Source organism: Salmo salar, chromosome 21, assembly GCF_965601325.2.
Source record: "Salmo salar chromosome 21, fSalSal1, whole genome shotgun sequence".
Classification (NCBI taxonomy): domain Eukaryota; kingdom Metazoa; phylum Chordata; class Actinopteri; order Salmoniformes; family Salmonidae; genus Salmo; species Salmo salar.
Window position 1 is genome coordinate 31,040,001 of NC_138311.1, and position 14,766 is coordinate 31,054,766.

At 41.7% G+C, this 14,766-nt stretch overlaps 1 protein-coding gene across 2 annotated transcripts in view; it reads left to right on the plus strand.

Annotated features, from left to right (window-relative positions):
* Positions 1 to 14,766, plus strand: part of LOC106582087 (mannosyl-oligosaccharide 1,2-alpha-mannosidase IB) — a 142,344-nt gene that overhangs the window by 22,157 nt on the left and 105,421 nt on the right. The window lies entirely within an intron of this gene.

Genomic DNA, 14,766 nt, shown 5'->3' on the forward strand with positions numbered 1-14,766 from the left:
ACCACTCAGACCACTCTAAGACAGTCCAAGTGAAATTCTTGCTTGAGAAATTGCTCTCTGCTAAGAAGCTATTTTTGTTAGTTTTTTACAATTTTAATTGAAAACATTGACATTAAGGTACTTAATTGTTTCCCAGAAATTATTTGATATTGAGAACTGCTGCATTGGATCTTTTTTTAAAGCAAGTTTTCTGCAATTCTACACATTTTGCCATGGGGTGGAGAGAGGTTCTTTTCAGTTTTAAAACTAATTTCTAGCAATTCTATGGATTTTGTGGTGACTTATTCTGTTAATATGATATGAGTGAGAATGACTAACAAAATCAATGAGGCCCCCCTGGAGGTCAGGGCCCCTTAGCACGTGCCTGGTCGGTATTCGATAAAAGTTACTACAAGTTTAGATAAATGGCTAGACTAACTTACCAGTCTAAAACATGTTAGATGACATGGCTAATTGAGTGACTGTCAGTGACTGACATAAGAGGAAAACTGTTTGTGCACAACCAAATTTTGAAATTGCACCTGGTGTATTCTACAATTTTTTACTCTCAATATTAAGTTGATATCCCGACTGAGTTCCAACAACATGCTATTTTATCGTGGCCCCCTAGGGCCCTAAGCAACAGCTTAAGTCGATGAAAGAATGAGTTGAATAATTTGGTCCACTATACTTTGTCATGACAATATAGACAGATGGATGTGTTCCAGACAAGTATGCCCATACCATCTATTGGCTGATTTGACAATCTGAAGTGCAGGTAATTGTTTTAAAAGCGTTATGAAATGTGATAATTTGTTATTCCCTATCTCCAGTGATGGGAACCTTATCATGATGCGTTACAACACGATTTCCTGATTTCACAAACGGACCACTTAGAAGTTAAATAATAGTTATTTTACTGACTCATAGAACATAGACTATCACCAAATTGACAGGCATTTCATGAGTGACATTTCTGGAGTAGATTATCCCTTTTAAATAGCTTTTTGGGGCACGTAACATTGCTGACAATGACAGGGAATGGCAGCTAGAGAATGCTAGACTTCCATCAGGGCCTGTTCTCTTTCTGAAAAGATCCATGTTATCTCATCTCTGGTTCATCTGCTAAACGCTGCAGTGAAACCTCAGGCTCCATTATATAAAATAAAAAAACGATCTTTCCCTGGCTGGCTTTCTTCTCACACAGAATGAGCTCTGATCAAAGCCTAATGGCCATAATGAACAGCGCAGTGGTGAAGGCTCTCTGTGGGTAGCTAAGGCAGTGAGTCATTCTGCCCCAAGCCCCCCAGACCACAACCCTCAGAGTGGCAGAGACATAATACTAGCCAGCCCCGGGGAAAGAAGGCTCCCTGCTCCTGAAAAAGGTTTGATCCCTGTACCTCAGACACAACCATAAGCCAGTGACGACTGCGCCGACATTTAGATGAGATTGTCCCTGTGTGTGTGAGAGAGGAAAATAGAGGAAAGGGGATATATGAACAAGTCATATACATTGGATGTTCACGTAGGCTATCATTAATGGATTCTCTGAAGCTGTGTGAAAAAGCCACAAGCTCCCTGTTAGAGGTCTGCATGGGTATGATTTCTTCTTCTGAGGATCACCACTTTATATTAAGAATGTAAAACGTCAGAATAATAGTAGAGTGATTTATTTCAGCTTTTATTTCTGTCATCACATTCCCAGTGGGTCAGACGTTTACATACACTCAATTAGTAAATGGTAGCATTGCCTTTAAATTGTCTAACTTGGGTAAAACCTTTCGGGTAGCCTTCCACAAGCTTCTCACAATAAGTTGGGTGGATTTTGGCCCATTCCTCCTGAGAGCTGGTGTAACTTTTTTTTTTAAATTCACCTTTATTTAGCCAGGTAAGCTAGTTGAGAACAAGTTCTCATTTGCAACTGCGACCTGGACAAGATAAAGCGTAGCAATTCGACACATACAACAACACAGAGTTACACATGGAATAAACAAAACATACAGTCAATAATACAGTAGAACAAAATAAATCAAACAAGTCTATATACAGTGAGTGCAAATGAGGTAAGTTAAGGCAATAAATAGGCCGTGGTGGCAAAGTAATTACAATATAGCAATTAAACACTGGAATGGTAGATATGCAGAAGATGAATGTGCAAGTAGAGATACTGGGGTGCAAAGGAGCAAGATAAATAAATAAATACAGTATGGGGATGAGGTAGGTAGATAGATGGGCTGTTTACAGATGGGCTATGTACAGGTGCAGTGATCTGTGAGCTGCTCTGACAGCTGGTGCTTAAAGCTAGTGAGGGAGATATGAGTCTCCAGCTTCAGAGATTTTTGCAGTTCATTCCAGTCATTGGCAGCAGAGAACTGAAAGGAAAGGCGGCCAAAGGAGGAATTGGCTTTGGGGGTGACCAGTGAGATATACCTGCTGGAGCGCATGCTACGAGTGGGTGCTGCTATGGTGACCAGTGAGCTGAGATAAGGCAAGGATTCACCTAGCAGAGACTTGTAGATAACCTGTAGCCAGTGGGTTTGGCGACGAGTATGAAGTGAGGGCCAGCCAACGAGAGCATATAGGTCGCAGTGGTGGGTAGTGTATGGGGCTTTGGTGACGAAACGGATGGCACTGTGATAGACTGCATCCAGTTTGCTGAGTAGAGTGTTGGAGGCTATTTTGTAAATGACATTACCGAAGTCGAGGATCAGTAGGATGGTCAGTTTTACGAGGGTATGTTTGGCAGCATGAGTGAAGGATGCTTTGTTGCGATATAGGAAGCCGATTCTAGATTTAATTTTGTATTGGAGATGCTTAATGTGAGTGTGGAAGGAGAGTTTACAGTCTAACCAAACACCCAGGTATTTGTAGTTGTCCACGTATTCTAAGTCGGAGCCGTCCAGAGTAGTGATGCTGGACGGGCGAGCAGGTGCGGGCAGTGATCAATTGAATAGGATGCATTTAGTTTTACCTGTGTTTAAGAGCAGTTGGAGGCCACGGAAGGAGAGTTATATGGCATTGAAGCTCGTCTGGAGGTTGGTTAACACAGTGTCCAAAGAGGTGCCAGAAGTATATAGAATGGTGTGGTCTGCATAGAGGTGGATCAGAGAATCACCAGCAGCAAGAGCAACATCATTGATGTATACAGAGAAGAGAGTCGGCCCGAGAATTGAACCCTGTGGCACACCCATAGACTGCCAGAGGTCCGGACAACAGGCCCTCCGATTTGACACACTGAACTCTATCAGAGAAGTAGTTGGTAAACCAGGCGAGGCAGTCATTTGAGAAACCAAGGCTGTCGAGTCTGCCAATAAGAATGTGGTGATTGACAGAGTCGAAAGCCTTGGCCAGGTCGATGAATACGGCTGCACAGTATTGTCTCTTATCGATGGAGGTTATGATGTCGTTTAGGACCTTGAGCGTGGCTGAGGTGCACCCATGACCAGCTCTGAAACCAGATTGCATAGCGGAGAAGGTACAGTGGGATTCGAAATGGTCGGTAATCTGTTTGTTAACTTGGCTTTCGAAGACCTTAGAAAGACAGGGTAGGATAGATACAGGTCTGTAGCAGTTTGGGTCTAGAGTGTCACCCCCTTTGAAGAGGGTGATGACCGCGGCAGCTTTCCAATCTTTGGGAATCTCAGACGATACGAAAGGGGTTGCAACAATTTCGGCAGATAATTTTAGAAAGAGAGGGTCCAGATTGTCTAGCCCGGCTGATTTGTAGGGGTCCAGATTTTGCAGCTCTTTCAGAACATCCGCTATCTGGATTTGGGTGAAGGAGAAATGGTGGGGGCTTTGACGAGTTGCTGTGGAGGGTGCCGGGCAGTTGACCGGGGTAGGGGTAGCCAGGTGGAATGCATGACCAGCTGTAGAGAGATGCTTATTGAAATTCTCAATTATAGTGGATTTGTCAGTGGTAACAGTGTTTCCTAGCCTCAGAGCAGTGGGCAGCTGGGAGGAGGTTCTCTTATTCTCCATGGACTTTACAGTGTCCCAGAACTTTTTTGAGTTAGTACTACAGGATGCAAATTTCTGTTTTAAAAAGCTAGCCTTAGCTTTTCTAACTGCCTGTGTATATTTGTTCCTAAATTCCCTGAAAATTGCATATCACGGGGGTTATTTTATGCTAATGCAGAACGCCACAGGATGTTTTTGTGCTGGTCAAGGGCAGACAGGTCTGGAGTGAACCACGGACTATATCTATTCCTAGTTCAACATTTTTTGAGTGGGGCATGCTTATTTAAGATGGTGAGGAAGGCACTTTTAAAGAATAGCCAGGCATCATCTACTGACGGGATGAGTTCAATGTCATTCCAGGATACCCCAGACAGGTCGATTAGAAAGGCCTGCTTGCAGAAGTATTTTAGGGAGCGTTTGACAGTGATGAGGGGTGGTCGTTTGGTCGCAGACCCATTACGGATGCAGGCAATGAGGCAGTGATCGCTGAGATCTTGATTGAAAACAGCAGAAGTGTATTTGGAGGGCGAGTTAGTCAGGTTTGTAGGCCTCCTTGCTCGCACACCCTTTTTCAGTTCTGCCCACACATTTTCTATAGTATTGAGGTCAGGGCTTTGTGACTGCCTCTCCAATACCTTGACTTTGTTGTCCTTAAGCCATTTTGCCACAACTTTGGAAGTATGCTTGGGGTCATTGGTCGCAAATAGGTCTTCCAAATGAACAATCTTTAACTTCCTGACTGATGTCTTGAGATGTTGCTTCAATATATCCACCTAATTTTCCTTCCTCATGAGGCCATCTATTTTGTGAAGTGCACCAGTCCCTCCTGCTGCAAAGCACCCCCACAACATGATGCTGCCACCCCATGCTTCACGGTTGGGATGGTGTTCTTAGGCTTGCAAGCCTCCCCCTTTTTCCTCCAAACATAACGATGGTAAGTATGGCCAAACAGTTCTATTTTTGTTTCATCAGACCAGAGGACATTTCTCCAAAAAAGTACGTTCTTTGTCCCCATGTGCAGTTGCAATCCGTAGTCTGGCTTTTTTATGGCGGTTTTTAAGCAGTGCCTTCTTCCTTGCTGAGCGGCCTTTCAGGTTATGTTGATATAGGACTCGTTTTACTGTGGATATAGATACTTTTGTATCCGTTTCCTCCAGCATCTTCACAAGGTCCTTTGCTGTTGTTCTGGGATTGATTTGCACTTTTCGCACCAGAGTACATTCTTCTCTAGTAGACAGAATGCGTCTCCTTCCTGAGCAGTATGACAGCTGCGTGGTCCCATGGTGTTTATACTTGCATATTATTGTTTGTACAGATGATCGTGGTACCTTCAGGCATTTGGAAATTGCTCCCAAGGATGAACCAGACTTGTTTTGGTCTACAATTTTTTTTCTGAGGTCCTGGCTGATTTCTTTTGATTTTCCCATGATGTCAAGCAAAGAGACACTGAGGTTGAAGGTAGGCCTTGAAATACATCCAAGGGAACCCCTCCAATTGACTCAAATGATGTAAATTAGCCTATCAGAAGCTTCTAAAGCCATGACATAATTTTCTGGAATTTTCCAAACTGTTTAAAGGCACAGTCAACTTAGTGTATGTAAACTTCTGACCAACTGGAATTGTGATACAGTTAATTATAAGTGAAATTATCTGTCTGTAAACAATTGTTGGAAAAATTACTTGTGTCATGCACAAAGTAGATGTCCTAACCTACGTACCAGAACTATAGTTTGTTAACAAGAAATTTGTGGAGTGGTCGAAAACGAGTTTTAATGACTCGAACCTAAGAGTATGTAAACTTCCGACTTCAACTGTATAGGTTTCTTCTAACATTTTGAACTTAAAATGTTTTTCATTTTTTGTCCGCTGTAAACGTGACACACGAAAGCAGCGCAATTGAAGTTGAATTCACCGATGCGAGCGCATCAGGCTGCAATTTCATAAAGTAGCTGTTGACTCATTTTATACTCGCTTGTGTGTCATATTTGGCCCGCTGGCCTTGTGTTTGACACATATGCGCTAGCTTATTAGCCACGTTATGACTGACTGACTTGTGAGCATTGCTCCTGGTAGTTTGATTGTATTGACATTCCCAGCCTTAGTTACAGTCGTCCGTTTTTGTTCAAAATATTGAGTCATTGAAACTGAAACAGTGCATCCCGAATGGGTGGAGACAGCAAACATGAATATGCAAGGCCAGCTGTGATTTACAACCTGAATGCAATATTTTGTGACTATCAAGAAATCTATTGATGAATTATATTAATCATGCATTGAACTGAATCTATTTTGCCAACAATGCATTGCTGTATGTCATGGAATTGAGTCTTATAGAACCTATTTTAAAACCTCTAAGTTGTTTTTTAAGCATAAACTGGGAATTTTATATTTTTTACTTATGAATATCTCTGTTTCATATCTGCAAAGTAGTTAAAACGCTGTCAGTTCAACTTTAAGCCTTGGTATGATAGAGGCATCATAAAGTCCATCTCTTTTCCAAAGGTTCATTTCTTTATTTGAATGAACTACAGTCCATGTACAGTGCCTTCGGGAAGTATTCAAACCCATTACGTTACAGCCTTATGTTAAAATGGATAAATGAATAAAAAATCAACAATCTACACACACTACCCCATACTGACAAAGCGAAAACATGTTTTCCGAGATTTTTGAAAAAGGATTCAAAATAACAGACAGAAATACCTTATTTGCATAAGTATTCAGAACCTTTGTTATGAGACTCCAAAATTGAGCTCAGGTGCATCCTGTTTCCATTGATCATCCTTGATTTTTCTACAACTTAATTGGAGTCCACCTGTGGTAAATTCAATTGATTGGACATGATTTGGAAAGGCACACACCTGTCTATATAAGGTCCCACAGTTGACAGTGCATGTCAGAGCAAAAACCAAGACATGAGGTCGAAGGAATTGTCCGTAGAGCCCAGAAACAGGATTGTGTCGAGGCACAGATCTGGGGTAGGGTACCAAAAAATGTCTGCAGCATTAAAGTTCCCCAAGAACACATTGGCCTCCATCATTGTTAAATGGAAGAAGTTTGGAATAGAGCTAGCGAAAAGGCGACTCCGGGATGCTGGCCTTCTAGGCAGAGCTGGAAAGAAAAAGCCATATCTCAGACTGGCCAATAAAAAGAAAAGATTAATATGAGAAAAAGAACAGACACTGAACAGAGGAACTCTGCATAGAAGGCCAGCATCCCGGAGTCACCTCTTCACTGTTGACGTTGAGACTGGTGTTTTGCAGGTACTATTTAATGAAGCTGCCAGTTGAGGACTTGTGAGGCGTCTGTTTCTCAAACTAGACACTCTAATGTACTTGTCCTCTGGCTCGGTTGTGCACTGGGGTCTCTCACTCTTTCTATTCTGGTTAGAGCCAGTTTGCGCTGTTCTGTGAAGGGAGTAGTACACAGCGTTGTACGAGATCTTCAGTTTCTTGCATGGAATGGCCTTAATTTCTCAGAACAAGAATAGACTGATGAGTTTCAGAAGAAAGTTCTTTGTTTCTGGCCATTTTGAGCCTGTAATTGAATTCACAAATGCTTATGCTCCACATTAAAAATCAGCCGTTTCCAGCTACAATAGTCATTTACAACATTAACAATGTCTACATTGTATTTCTGATCAATTTGATGTTATTTTAATGGACCAAAAATGTCCCTTTCTTTCGAAAACAAGGACTTTTCTAAGTGACCCCAGACTTTTGAATGGTAGTCTGTCAATTTGATATTTCAGTTTGTTTTTCATACAATTTTTGCAAAAATGTCTAAACCTGTTTTTGCTTTCATTATGGGGCATTGTGTGTAGATTTTGATGGGGGACAATAAACAATTTAATACATTTTAGAATAAGGCTGTAACATAACAGAAAAAGTCAAGGAATCTGAATAAATTCCAAAGACGCTGTACAACATCCCATCCTTAGATTTCTTTATATTTTTACAGATAAGACGTCTTGTATTTTTACCAAACAACATGATTTGAATGTGCCAAAAGCCTCAAATATTGAATTCCTTCTGAGGAATATGAATAGGAAGATACAATTTAGAAATTCATTTTATGTCTGCCTTGATTTCTTCCCAGATAACACTAATAATCTCTGTGTCAAATATGAAGCAAACTTGGGGGGGAAAGTATTACAAATGACGAAGGGGATCTGAGACATAAAATGTTGCAATTTAAGATTCTACATAGAGTATATTATACCCCTGTACGTGCATAAAATGCATACGGAAAAGTCCTACCTATGCTAGAGATGTAAGAAACAAAAGGGGACTATTTTACATAGCTCTGGACAGGCCCACAGCATATCTAAGTATTGGGACGGAATAATATTGTTTAGATCTCAGTGTTTATCAATCAACTTTACCAAGGTCCCCTTACATATGTCTTTTGGGCAATAAAAACTTAGTTGACTTCTATCAACAGAAGTTCTGAAATTTAGCCCTTATATCGGCAAAGAAATGTATTGCTCTGCACTGGAAGTCACCCGATTCTCTAACAGTTGCCCATGGGTTTGTGGAATTATCGCGCTAGATAGCGTGCATTATAATATAATGGGCAAACCCAGGATATTTGTATGTATGTGGGCAGAATACCTGGAATATGTTAAACATAAAGGGTTTAATGTATGAATTTGTACAGTCCCTAAAATAACTAAATGCTTACTGACTAACAATCTTTGTGGAAGGGTGCCTCCGGGTCAGGCCCTCGTGGCCCCAGGTGCTTGGTTCCTCCCGGCTCTAGCACACCAGATCCAACTAGCCATTTAACTAGCAAACCTTGGATCTGAGTGGTCTGTTGTGCTGCTGTCAGGATGGATCGGTATGTGGAGTGGCCTAGGGGCGCCAGGGCCGGTGTGAGAGGCACCGTCGTAGACTGTTAAATAACTCTGCAGGTGAGGAAATAAGATGATGTGTCAGATGGAGCTACTTAGGAAAAGATCATGATAAATAAATGATTGAAATGTACCACTAAATGTAGGCCAATAAGTATACTTCAACAACCTAATGTAGGCCAATACGTGCAAATACCTAGAGCGAATACCAATGTTTGAATAATTGTACTTCTATTTTATTATAATTATTTGTTTTGTTTGTTTTTGCTTGTTTTTTGTGTTATTTATGTTCATGACTTGCTTGGTATGATTTGTCTGCTGCTTTCCCATCCATAGGAAAGAGATTTGAGGGGGAGAGGGTAAATGGGGAAATTGGGGTGAGGTTAAAAGTGGCTGGATGGGCAAGAACAAAAACAATACATGCTGTAGGATGAATTACTGTTCAATTGTATTATATGTCATTGTGCAGGAATAATTGTAAAAAAAGATGATGAAATGCCATTGGAAGAGGCTAATGAAAGCAGGAAGTGATTATGACTGGAGGCACTAATCAGTAAGGTGGATGTGATTGCTCTGGTCTGATGAAGGGAACATGCAAGTTAGGTAGGGCGCTTGATTGCTCGGCCTGGGCTCACGTCTTTGTCAAGATAAACGAGTCAGGCAGATGTTGACATGCTCTTAATTGAGTGTTTGACATTATGAGCCTCGCATGAAATCACTGTGACGCTAGAGTGACTCAGAATGGCTCCGAGGAGGAGAGAGCGAGTGATGAGGGAGTGAGCACAAGAATGGGCTAGGTTCAGGCAGATTAATGGGTGAATCCATTACCACAAGAGTATTTGTGCGCCCATTAGGCCCGGTGCTGTGTAGTAATGTTTCCTGTCGTCATCCTGGCCTTTCCCTCTCACAGGTCCTCCTCGGAAGCCATTAGAGCACAGTGGGGGCTGAAAACACCCTCTCATTTCACACTGCTTGCCGTGCCACACACACACATGCACAGGGTTTCCCTTTGCTGATAATTGCCAGCTTTTGGCTAATAACAAAAAAGAAAAAGCTGATTACTAAAATTGTTGCCGGCCAAATTGACCGGGAGAAAAAAACAATCCCATTGCAAAATAATGCTTTTTATTTATTCGATGGAAATACATTTGACCGTCATGCTTATCGGTCTATAGGTTAATATGCTAAATTTAGTGGAATTAAATTGGTGCGTGTGTATTTTTGAGTTAGTCATCATGTATCTTATTTATCACATGTGCACAGCATATTTTGAGCGGAATATCACTTGTCAGACCGCGCTAGAGATGCTGCTGCAGCTCCTCAACTCGTGGCTGCTGGACTGAAACGTGCTTTTATAACCTCAGTCATTGTGCAACAATTCTAACAAATCGCGTGTTAAAAACAGTATTTCAAAATTGTTTTTATTTCTCACCTGGTAATTGAAGCCCGCCTCCCATTCGCCATTAAAGTGCATAGGCAGCGGTAGGCAGGCTATCAGTGCATCACCCACCAGTTTGCAATGTGAGCTGAAGGCAGTATACATTTTGAAAACATACTTAATTATACACATGCTTAACATTTGAGCATATTGTGAGGCATGTCTTAACTTGCTTCAAAGTAGCCTAAGCAAAATCCAACCATAGAAACATGGTGGCAGTTATTTTATAAAGACTACCTCATATGCCGTTGAAACCAGCATTTCTCTCTTGTTCTATTGGTTTTCTTATCAACTTTATTTCATTGTCCAGAAGCCAAAGGCACAATCCTAGTCATATTGGCGTCCCATCCTAGTTGTTACATGCTTTAGATTCCCCCTCTAAGTTTCTAACAGAGATGTTGATCTCTGTCACATATGGAACTGCTCTCATTAGGTGTGCTGTTTAGCACGGTGTTTTCCCACAAATTGCATTTTGGCAAATGTTTGAAAACTACATTTTATTGGCTACTTCACTACAGGAGTTGCATGTTCTGTTAAGATGAATTACCATAATCTAAAAGTGATTTCTGCAATTCTGATATGGGTCTGGTAAGTTTCTCAAATGGCTGGTAAATTTAAAATCTTCCCGGTCACGTTGTCGGTGGCCACATTGTCCTAACGTAAACCTTCATGACCGCAATAGTCAGTCAGTGAACATATCGCACTAAATAGCACATAAATATCATATTTAAATGCATGTTTGTGAGGACGTACTCATAAATGCATAGGACTCCAGCCCTCCGGTGGGTTGGAGCTGCCAGGACAGTGTGTCTTTATCTGGACTGATTCACTTCTAAACACACACAGTGTAAACACATTTCCTATCAATTAAAGTCTGCAGATAGACACACACATCGACATGAATATGTATTCATGTTTTGAGTTCAGCGTTATGTAAGTAGTGTGGAGCTGTTATTTTGGTCCTGAAGAGTGGATAGGCCCACATTAGGGAACTGTATGGTAATCAAATACGACAGACTTTCACTGTGTCTATTCTGGGAGCCAGTTTACTCTTAAAGAAGGGTAATTAGTATAAAATGCCTGTCTGCCTTGGTGAATTAGTGGCTGCGGTGAAATGCCTCATGTCTGTGCTACAGTTGGTGATCCCTAACCCCCCTTCCCCCAATGGTCTCTTCCATTCTCCTCTCCCATCTTTTCTTCTAGCTCTTCATTGTGCAGCTGTCTCTCCTCTGCCGGCCTGAGGGCTCATCTTGAGTGAAGTGAGCCGTAATGGCAGATGTCATCAACACACGTCTCCATTCCCACAGTATCCACCTGACCCTTTTTTTTAGCTCTCTGTAATCTCTATCTCGCTCCCTTCTTCTCTTTCTCCTCTTTTCTCTCTTTGCTCTGCATTCTTATACTTTTTTCACTGTACCCCTGGGTCTGTTAGTCTCTTGCTCCCTCCTGCCTGCCGTGGGGTCAGGTTGTACTGTGTATTGCAGCTGCTAAAATGGATGGCTTTTAGTGTTCTGTTCTCTCCCTTTCTCTCACACACGTCCCCTGCTCTCAGTCAGGGTTCAGCCCTCAGGTTCTCAGCCTGCATCTCCAGGGCCCCACAGCTGAGTCCACACACACAGTAGACATCTTGTCCCCTCGCGCAGGTCATGTGGAATGACAATGTTTCACATCTCTTTTCTCTTTTGTATTAGAAAGCTGACTCCTGCCTCTTGTTGTTGGGTCATTCTATATGATTTCAATCACTTTCTGACTGCACCACTTTTGATTTTAGAATTCAAATAGTGTATTCGGAAAGTATTCAGACCCCTTGACTTTTTCCATATTTTGGTGCGTTACAGCCTTATTCTAAAATGTATTAAATTGTTGTTTTCCCCTCATCAATCTACACACACTACCTGATAATGACCAAGCAAAAACAGGTTTTTATAAATGTTTTCCAATGTGTTAAAAGTAAAAAACTGAAATATCACATTTACATACAGAATTCAGACCCTTTACTCAGTACTTTGTTGAAGCGCCTTTAGCAGCGATTACAGCCTAGAGTCTTCTTGGGTATGACGCTACAAGCTTGGCCCACCTGTATTTTGGGAGTTTCTCTCATTCTTCCCTGCAGTTCCTCTCAAGCTCTGCCATGTTGGATGGGGAGCGTCGCTGCACAACTATTTTCAGGTCTCTCCAGAGATGTTAGATTGGATTCAAGTCTGGGCCGTTTAAGGAGATTTAGAGACTTGTCCTGAAGCCATTCCTGCACTGTCTTGGCTGTGTGCTTAAGGTCGTTGCCCTGTTGGAAAGTGAACCTTCGCCCCAGTCTGAGGTCCTGAGCGCTCTGGAGCAGGCTTTCATCAAGGATCTCTCTGTACTTTGCTCCGTTCATCTTTCCCTCAATCTTGACTAGTCTCCCATTCCCTGCCGCTGAAAAACATCCCCACAGCATGATGCTGCCACCACCATGCTTCACCGTAGGGATGGTGCCAGGTTTCCTCCAGACGTGACGCTTGGCATTCAGGCCAAAGAGTTCAATCTTGGTTTCATCAGACCAGAGAATCTTGTTTTTCATGGTCTGAGAGTCCTTTAGGTGCCTTTTGGCAAACTCCAATCGGGCTGTCATGGGTATTTTACTGAGGAGTGGCTTCCATCTGGCAACTCCACCATAAAGCCCTGATTGGTGGAGTGCTGCAGAGATGGTTGTCCTTCTGGATGGTTCTCCCATCTGTACAGAGGAACTCTGGAGCTCTGTCAGAGTGACCAACGGGTTCTTGGTCAGCTCCCTGACCAAGGCCCTTCTCCCCTGATTCCTCAGTTTGGCTGGGTGGCCAGCTCTAGGAAGACTCTTGGTGGTTCCAAATGTCTTCCATGTAAGAATGATGGAGGCCATTGTGTTCTTGGGGACCTTTATTGCTGCAAACATTTTTTGGTACCCTTCCCCAGATCTGTGCCTCGACACAATCCTGTCTCAGAACTCTACGGACAATTCCTTCGACCTCATAGCTTGGTTTTTGCTTTGACATGCACTGTCAACAGTGGGACCTTATATAGACAGGTGTGGCTTTCCAAATCATGTCCAATCAAGTTGTAGAAACATCTCAAGGATGATCAATGGAAACAGGATGCACCTGAGCTCAATTTTGAGTCTCACAGCAAAGGGTCTGAACACTTATGTAAATAAGATATACTTATTATTATGATTTTATTTTTTAAATGTATACGTTTGCAAAAATGTCTAAACCTGTATTCGCTATGTCATTATGGGGTATTGTGTGTAGATTGATTAGGGTTTTTTTTTTAAATCTATTTTAGAATTATGGCTGTAACATAACAAAATGTGGAAAAAGCCAAGGGGTGAGTACTTTCCGAATGCATTGTAGAACGTCCCTGTTTTGTAGTCTCCAACAATGGTATATTATAGAACAGCAAGAGAACAGGCGTCCCACCTACCTGGCCAACATCCGGTGAAATTGCAGAGCGCAAATTTCAAATTACAGAAATATAGATATTTATAATTCATGAAAATACAAGTATTATACATCAAAATAAAGCTTAACTTCTTGTTAATCCAGCCGCTGTGTCAGATTTCAAAAAGGCTTTACGGCGAAAGCACACCATGCGATTATCTGAGGACAGTGCCCCGCATACAAAAACATGAAAAACATTTTTCAACCAGGCAGGTGCGACACGAAAGTCAGAAATAGAGATATAATAAATGCCTTACCTTTGAAGATCTTCTTCTGTTGGCACTCCAAAAGGTCCCAGTTACATCACAAATGGTCCTTTTGTTCAATAAAGTCCTTCCTTATATCCATAAAAACTCAATTTAGCTGGCGCGCTTAATTCAACAATCCACCGGTTTCCCTCCTTCAAAATGCATACAAAATTAATCCGAAACGTTACCAATAAACTTATCCAAACAAGTCAAACAACGTTTAAAATCAAACCTTAGGTACCCTAATACGTAAATAAACTATAAAATTTAAGACGGAGAATAGTATGTTCATTACCTGAGATAAATAACAAAATGCGCTTTCACCACGCGCATGGAAACACTACAGCCAAAATGGGAGGCACTTAGAAAAACTACAACTTCTAGCAAATTTTTCCAAAAACCAGCCTGAAACTCTTTCTAAAGACTGTTGACATCTAGTGGAAACCCTAGGAACTGCAATCTGAGAGGACTTCACCTCATAATAAACATGAAAGCCATTGGAAACAGTAGTAGGCTACATTTTTTTTTTTTTTTGATGGTTTGTCCTCGGGTTTCGCCTGCCATATCAGTTCTGTTGTACTCAAAGACATCATTTTAACAGTTTTAGAAACTTTAGGGTGTTTTCTATCCAAATCTACCAAAATGCATATCCTAGCTTCTGGGCCTGAGTAACAGGTCGTTTACTTTGGGCACACTTTTCATCCGGACGTGAAAATACTGCCCCCTACCCAAGAGAGGTTAACTTTACCATTGTATGACAATGTTTGAATCTTACTGTTTGGTGCCCACTTCCTGCTGTACCTTTTTAGGTGCCCACTTCCTGTCTGAGGTTATTCA